The following is a 7,980-nucleotide window of genomic DNA, read 5'->3' as shown; positions in this document are numbered from 1 at the left end:
GCTCAGCGGGGAGCCTGCTTCTCCTCTCCCTCAGCTGCTTCCCCTGCATGTGTGCTCTCTCTCTCTCTGACAAATAAATAAAATCTAAATAAAATAAAAAATAAAATATATATAAAATTCTTTTAGTTTTAATATGTCCTGGGATAAGGTCATTACTTCAACTATTGAAATGTTGTGTGTCATAGAAATAAGCTGATTTCCTTGTCAATTGCATTATGATTAATTCTTATATTGGATCTTTCTGAAGGGTTTTTTTGGTTATTTATAGTTATTGTTCTGATGCTCTTGCAAGTATGTTTTATCTTCAAATAGATTCATAAAAAGGACTTTTAACAAATGCAGGTTTTTGGGGCGCCTGGGTGGCTCAGATGGTTAAGCATCTGCCTTCAGCTCAGGTCATGATCTCCAGGTCCTGGGATCGAGCCCTGCATCTGGCTCCCAGCTCAGCAGGGAGTCTGCTTCTCCCTCTCCCACTCCCCCTGCTTGTGTTCTCTCTGTCTCTGTCTCTCAAAGGATTAAATAAAAAATCTTTTAAAAAAATGCAGATTTTTGATATCTTTAAAATGATAAAACTTAACTGGGAAAAAAATAAAAAAATAAAACTAAACTGGGTAAGAATTTCCAGAACTAACCAAAAAAAGCTGCATCCAAACAACTAGAATTAGTAATATGGGACTAAATGAATTGAGGAAGATGATTATAGTTTTTGTGACTCTTGCTTTTTTAAAGATTTATTTCTTTATTTGAGGGGGGAGGGGCAAAGGGAGAGGGAGAGAGAAAATCTCAAGCAGACTTCCTGCTGAGCATGGAGCCCGACATGGGGCTTCATCCAGGACCCTGAGATCATGACCTGAGCCGAAATCAAGTCGGATGCTTAACCAATTGAGCCACCCAGGCACCCTGAGCATGTGACTCTTGTTTGAAACATTGCTGATTCTCTAACATTTGCTCTTCCAGATTTAAGGAAATTTTCTCTTAAGATACCCATGACTTACAGAAATGTGAAAAAGTATTTCTTTGTGAACAAATTGAAGCATTTAACTTTTCTCCCTACCTGAACCCTCTAGAATTTAGAAATTCTCAGTGAGTATTCTTTCTTTCATGGCAACTACAGTTATTTGCATAAGTTCAGTAAGAATCTGTTCCCCTTCTAACAGGACACCATTGGAAACATCGGTTATATTACCAAGACTTTGACTGGAATGTCATATTAGAGAGAGATATGCATAGACTCAGATATGACCAGACAGCTTTAAGGAATTAAGGTAGACTTTATGGAGCCCATGGAGCCCCTTGGAAATACTGGCTTGATATCTTGCTTAGAGTTCCCAGCAGCCTTACCAGGTGAGTAAAGAATGTCACTTCCTGGCAGGTGCAGGAACTTCGGGATATTCTGGGGACCTCGAGAAGAGGAATATATCCTAATCTACAGGTATTACAGGCAAGTCTGATGACAAGTATTTGGCTTGGCTTTGGTTTTGAGAGGCTATTAAAAGTTCAGTCTAGAGATTCCTTATGAAAAGTTCCAGCAAAGCAGATTTAAAGGATCTACACGATCAATCACTCTCCTTGAGGAGCTTATGTAAATAAAACTGGACTTGTTTTACAAATGAATTAGTCTTGATTTGGCTATCTCTGGAAATAAGGGTGAATTTAGAGATAATGGATGGCCCCACCTTCCTTATAATTGGATCGGAGGCTATACTTGGGATGCCCTCATTTCCCCAGACAGGTCATCTCTCACTTTCCAGCGTTTCCTCATAGTTAGGATATTGTTAAGGCTAAACATCAGGCAAAGAAGGATTCTTCTTCTTCTTCTTCTTCTTTTTTTTTTTTTTTTTAAGATTCTATTTATTTGTCAGACAGAGAGACAGAACACAAGCAGGGGGAGAGGCAGGCAGAGGGAGAAGCAGGCTCCCCGCCGAGCAAGGAGCCCAATATGGGACTCAATCCCAGGACCCTGGGATCATGACCTGAGCCGAAGGCAGCCGCTTAACCGACTGAGCCACCCAGGCATCCCTTTTTTTTTTTTTTTATTGATTTGTCAGAGAGAGAGCAAGCAAGCACAAGCAGGGGCAAGAGGGGCAGAAGGAGAAGCAGGCTCCCTGCTGAGCAAGGAGCCCAACGCAGGATTCAATCCCAGGACCCTGGGATCATGACCTGAGCCGAAGGCAGACACTTAACCGACTGAGCCACCCAGGTGTCCCAAAGAAGGCTTCTTAATGGTGTATCCCTTAGCCATATTTGTCCTGGGAGCCACCTCTATCGATGTAAAATTACCAACGAGGCTTTAGCCAAGCATAAAGCTTCCACCTTTAACTAAACCCAACACGAAGTCACCCACAAATTTGAAACGTGACCCTCCAAAACCTAATGGCCCTTGATGACTGCAAGTCAAAGAAAAAGTTATTATTGCTAATATTGAGACTAAATGTTTTGTGTATATCCCAGATGACTCTGCTAATGTATCCAAAGTTTTAGCAGACATGCACACTGTACCTAAATGTTAACTTTTTTTTTTTTTTTTTACAATGGGCACAACATTACACTGAGCTACAAAACCAATCTTTGCCTTGGATTTGTGGCTTACTGCCCATATCAAGCACTTCAGGCCTCCCTTGGTGGGTTTCTCCATCATAAGGTACAGATTGGCATTATTTACATCAATACATAGCCGATATGATACATCACCCCAATAGGGATATTCCTACTACTAAATCAAATTGGTGCTCTTAAAGACTCTACAATGTCATTTAATGACTGATTAAATTCCTGGTCAGGAGGTGGACTAAGGTCTACTTTAAAGGGTCTTCTTATCACACTTATTTTTATTATATTAATCTTTTTTTTTTTTTTAAGATTTTATTTATTTATTTGAGAGAGAGAGCGCTCATGAGAGGGGGGAGGGTCAGAGGGAGAAGCAGACTCCCTGTTGAGCAGGGAACCCGATGTGGGACTCGATCCCGGGACTCCAGGATCATGACCTGAGCCGAAGGCAGTCGCTTAACCAACTGAGCCACCCAGGCGCCCAATTATATTAATCTTAATATGTTGTCTTTCACTTTGTTCTCTCCTATTGTTGAGATACATACAAGCAGTTCCTGACTCCTTCGCCCAGCTGACAGATGATCCTTACTACTTGAAACAAATTTACCCCAGTGTCACCTCTGGACTCTACAACAATTGCCTTCTGTAATAGTTACTTGTAGACACAGTGATCAATTTCGATCCGTGGATAGGGACATCTCTATGACCCCTGTCAGCTTGAAGAAGTTACAGAAGATAAGCCCTTTGTCCTTCAACAACCTTAAAGATTTAAGTACTGAAAATTCATCAGGAGGGAAATGATGACGGACAGAAACAGAAAAATGTTCACCTTTAGTCCAGAAGCCTGACCTATAGCCTGCAGTGTTGATAAGGATCAAATGGTTGCTACATTTTTAAATGGTCTCATGACTACCCGTATATCTCACCAGTAGTTAATATCAAGCTGAATGATAAGCAACAGAGAAATCTCCAGTAGTTTTACAAGTCGAAATTTGAAGAAAACACTTATGATCTAATGCTCCCTGCTCGTCCTGTCCCCCTTGAACACTAAGCATGTAACCACCACCAGCTTCATACAGCAAAAGTGCAGCACTTTCTGCCCAGGGGTCCTGTCCCCGCACTACTTAAATAAATTTACAAAGTTGTACTGTAAAACATCCCAAGAATTCTTTCTTGACCATCATGTTCAACAATCCTGCAGCAAGTTCAAATGTAGTAAAATTATGGAGAAGAATTATTATGCTCCTCAGTATTAGAATAAAGGAAACAGACTAGGTTCTCTAGGAGTTTTAATGGCCTGGGAGGGAAAACAAGAAAGAGCAGAGCAGGACCATGATGGTGCTATTTACAAGTCCCACAAATGCATCTTAAAAAATTCACTTAGGATAAACAATTTAGTATTTAGGTCACGATAACCTTGTTTTGGAAAAATACTAGAAACTACAGAATTTGGTAGGCAAGATGTGAGGGGAGAAATATACAAGGATGTGCTTTTGTGAAACCCTCTATACCAGGTTTTAATAGCAAAGGCAAAGTAGAGAGAAGAACTTGCTTATTTTATTCCCTATCACCTGGGTTATTTTTACTTCCTCCACTTCTTTCCCTCTCCCCCATTTATTTTGTATTTATGCATATATTCAGCATGTTTTCTGAACGTATGTGCTGTTTCATTGGCCCTACCCTGATGGAACTATAATCCAGGGTACTTCTCAAAGTGTGGCTCCCATACCAGCAGGGTCAACATCACCTGGAAACAAGTTAGAAATGAAAACTCTTGGGCCCCCCCAGACCTACTGAATCAAACTCTGGGGGTAGGACCCCAACAGTTTCGTTTTGTTTTTTTAAAGATTTATTTATTTGAGAGAGAGAGAGAGGAAGGGAGGGACTGAGGGAGGGGCAGAGGGAGAGAAAGAGAGAATCTGAAGGACTCCCCATTGAGCCCAATGTGGGGCTCAATCCCAGGACCCTGAGATCATGATCTGAGCAGAAATCAAGTCAGAGGCTCAACTGACTGAGCCACCCAGGTACCCCCCAACAATTTTGTTTTTAACAAGCTTTCCAGATGATTCTGATGCACCCAAGGTTTGAAAACTACACTTCAGGGCGCCTGGGTGGCTCAGTCTTGAAGTGTCTGCCTTCGGCTCAGGTCATGATCCCAGGGTTCTGGGATCGAGTCCCGCATTGGGCTCCCTGCTCAGAGGGAAGCCTGCTTCTCCCTCTCCCACTGCTTGTGTTCCGTCTCTCTCTGCCTCTCTCTCTGTCAAATAAATAAATAAAATCTTAAAAAAAAAAAAGAAAGAAAACTACACTTCACCCTTGAACAAAGCAGGAGTTAGGGGCACTGATCCCTGTGGAGTAGAAAATCTGTAACTTCTGACTTCCCCAAAACTTAATTAATGACTGGGAAGCCTTACTGATAACATAAACAGTAGATTAACACATATTTTGCATGTTATATGTATTACTGTATTTGTACAATAAAGTAAGCTAGAGAAAGTGTTAGGAAAATCATGAGAAAATACATGTACAATATTGTACTTACCAAAAAAATCCATGTATTAGTAGACCCACAAAGTTCAAACCTGTGTTGTTCAACTGTTCTAGAGACACAGTTATGACACAATTCTAGTGCTAGATAGCAGTTGTCCTAGGTCCCATGGCACACAAGAGAGGCACCCAATGTGTTCAGAGGTATGGAGGTGAGAAGTGAGGACATAATAAGTGGTGTGTAGTTCTGGCATGAATAGAATAATAGATATGGGGAACAGAGAGATGATATAAGGAGGGCAAATTTTGAAGGGCCTTGGACGCCATACAAATGAATGGAGTATGGGCTTTATCTCAACACTTACTCAGAATACACTAAAAGATTTTAAGCAGGAATAAGTTAATCAGATTTGTGTTTTTTTAAATTTAAATTAAATTTAATTTGAAAGAGAGTGTGTGTGCGCACGCATGCACATGAGTAGGGGGAGAAGCAGAGGGAGAGAGAGAATCCCAAGCTCACACTGAACGTGGAGCCTGACTTAGGGCTTCATCTCATGACCCTGAGATCAAGACCTGAGCCAAAATCAAGAGTCAGAGGTTTAAGCGACTGAGCCACCCAGGCACCCCCAGATTTGTGTTTTCGAAAGATCCTTATGGTGACTGTGCAAAGTATGGATGGAGGCTTGAGAGCAGGCAAGGATACCAGTTATGGTTATCGCATTCATTCACGCAAACAAAACACTTATGGAGGCTCTAATACGTACTAGGTGCTGATAAACTTAAAATTTTTTTAAAGATTTTATTTATTTGACAGAGACAGAGAGGGAACACAAGCAGGGGGAGCTGGAGAGGGAGAAGCAGGCTCCCCGCTGAGCAGGGAGCCTGACCTGGGGCTCGATACCAGGACACTGGGATCATGACCTGAGCCCAACGACTGAGACACCCAGGGGCCCCCAGTTAAAACTGTTTTAAGATATTTTTTTCCTGTAAAACTATATTAGAGTACATTACTACATCCCTAAGATTAACAACTGCTGATTCTGGCCCAATAATTATAAACAGTTGTCGGGCACATTAACAAAAGGAGTAACATCAGCTTCATTGCATATTAAGTATTTGGCTCATTCATTCTCCCAGTTTCATGGCATTTTCTGTCATATTTAAATTATCTAAGGATTTCTTTGTTAAGTCTCTCCATTCCATATACATGGGGTCTACCATAATTCAGACACACTAATCCACCAGCTTCAGCTAGAAATTTTGCTATAGTTATAATTGGTTTTCCTCCCTGTTTTTTTTTTTTTTTTTGGGGGGGGGGGGGGGGAGTTGTTCCAGTCTATCCTAGACACTTCCTAATTGATTGCTCAAACATTTAAACTATTTGCCAAACACAGAAAGAAGCCTGCCTTAATTCTGGTATTTAAATTTTTTCAGTATGCCTTTTCCATAGTTAAGCCTCTGCTTATATCCCTTCCTCTGACTAGAATTTCCTTACAACTTCCCTATTTGTCTTGTTTGTTTGCTTCTAAGTCTGGCAGAAACTTCCTTAAGGATCTGAAATTGCTCCTTTCTTTGAACTCTCATTAGCCTAAGATTAACATGTATTTGCATTACTTAACTTGTACAGTTAGTATCACCAAAACCAGATCCGAAACTTTTGGAGAATAAGAGGTTATCTACTTATATTCTGATGTTTGAAATATATTCTGTGGGAGTGCCTGGCTGGCTCAGTCATGGAGCACGCAACACTTGATTTAGGGGTCCTAAGTTCCAGCCTTACCTTGGGGGTAGAATTTACTTAAAAAATATATCTGTAGGGCGCCTGGGTGGCTCAGTCGTTAAGCGTCTGTCTTCGGCTCAGGTCATGATCTCAGGGTCCTGGGATCGAGCCCCATATCGGGCTCCCTGCTCCGCGGGAAGCCTGCTTCTCCCTCTCCCCTCCCCCTGCTTGTGTCTCTCTGTGTCAAATAAATAAATAAAATCTTTAAAAAAAATAAAAAAATCTATATATCTGTATCTATATCTTACCTTTACTTAAAAAAAAAAAAAAATATATATATATATAAAGGCACATTGCCTGTGAATGAAAGGCACACTGCCTATTAGCAAATGGTTACTGGTATCCTGTTTGACACGCGATATTACCTATTACATGACACGTCCTTTCAAGTTGCAAGATATTAATGTTTTAGATATAATGAGAGAGATGTGGAAAATATAACAGCGTATTTTGAATTAACATGTTGCAAGCTCCTATGACAGTATTCAACTTATGCAAATGAAACTAAACTTGGCTGGGATACAGAGGACTTATTTTTGTTATGCGGTTGTGACATCTCAGCTGCTTGGATGATGTACACAAACTGCTCACGTTAAAGAACAAGTACTTACACAAGTGTCACACAGGGGGTTTACCTAAGAACTTGCAGAAAAAAATTCCTTAGCTACGTTCTGAAGGCCAGATCAAGTTATGTTCTCTAACGCTACTCTATCAGAAAACGGAAGTTAATAATCCAATAAACTTGAGAAACGCTCTTTAGAGAGTCAGCAAGCCACGCTGGTGCCCACAACAGACATACTCGCGCGCCCGTCTCCCAGTCTTGCCCGGCACCGCTGACCGCGCTGCCCACGTGCTTCTGAGCTCGCGCGCACTTACCATGCTAGCTCGCGTCACGTGACACAACTCGCAGGCCCCCTCCCCATCTAGTGACATCTGCGACGGTGCCTGATTAGTTTCTTATCTTTAGAGAAAGCTGGACCAATAAATAATGAAAAAGAGAAAGAGAACAAGAACTTACATTTTCTGGTTTTTATTTCTAAGCTTTTCCTCTTCTTTATTAGCAATCTCACCACACTACCTTTTTTTTTTTGATCGGGCGTTATCCTGGGCAGCTCCCCTGCGCGGGCTGGGGCTTTCTGAACAGTAGGCGCTGGCAGGATGCGTCA

Source organism: Halichoerus grypus, chromosome 7 (genome assembly GCF_964656455.1).
Source record: "Halichoerus grypus chromosome 7, mHalGry1.hap1.1, whole genome shotgun sequence".
Classification (NCBI taxonomy): Eukaryota; Metazoa; Chordata; class Mammalia; order Carnivora; family Phocidae; genus Halichoerus; species Halichoerus grypus.
The sequence above is the reverse complement of the archived record's forward strand: the minus strand, read 5'-3'. Positions refer to the sequence as shown.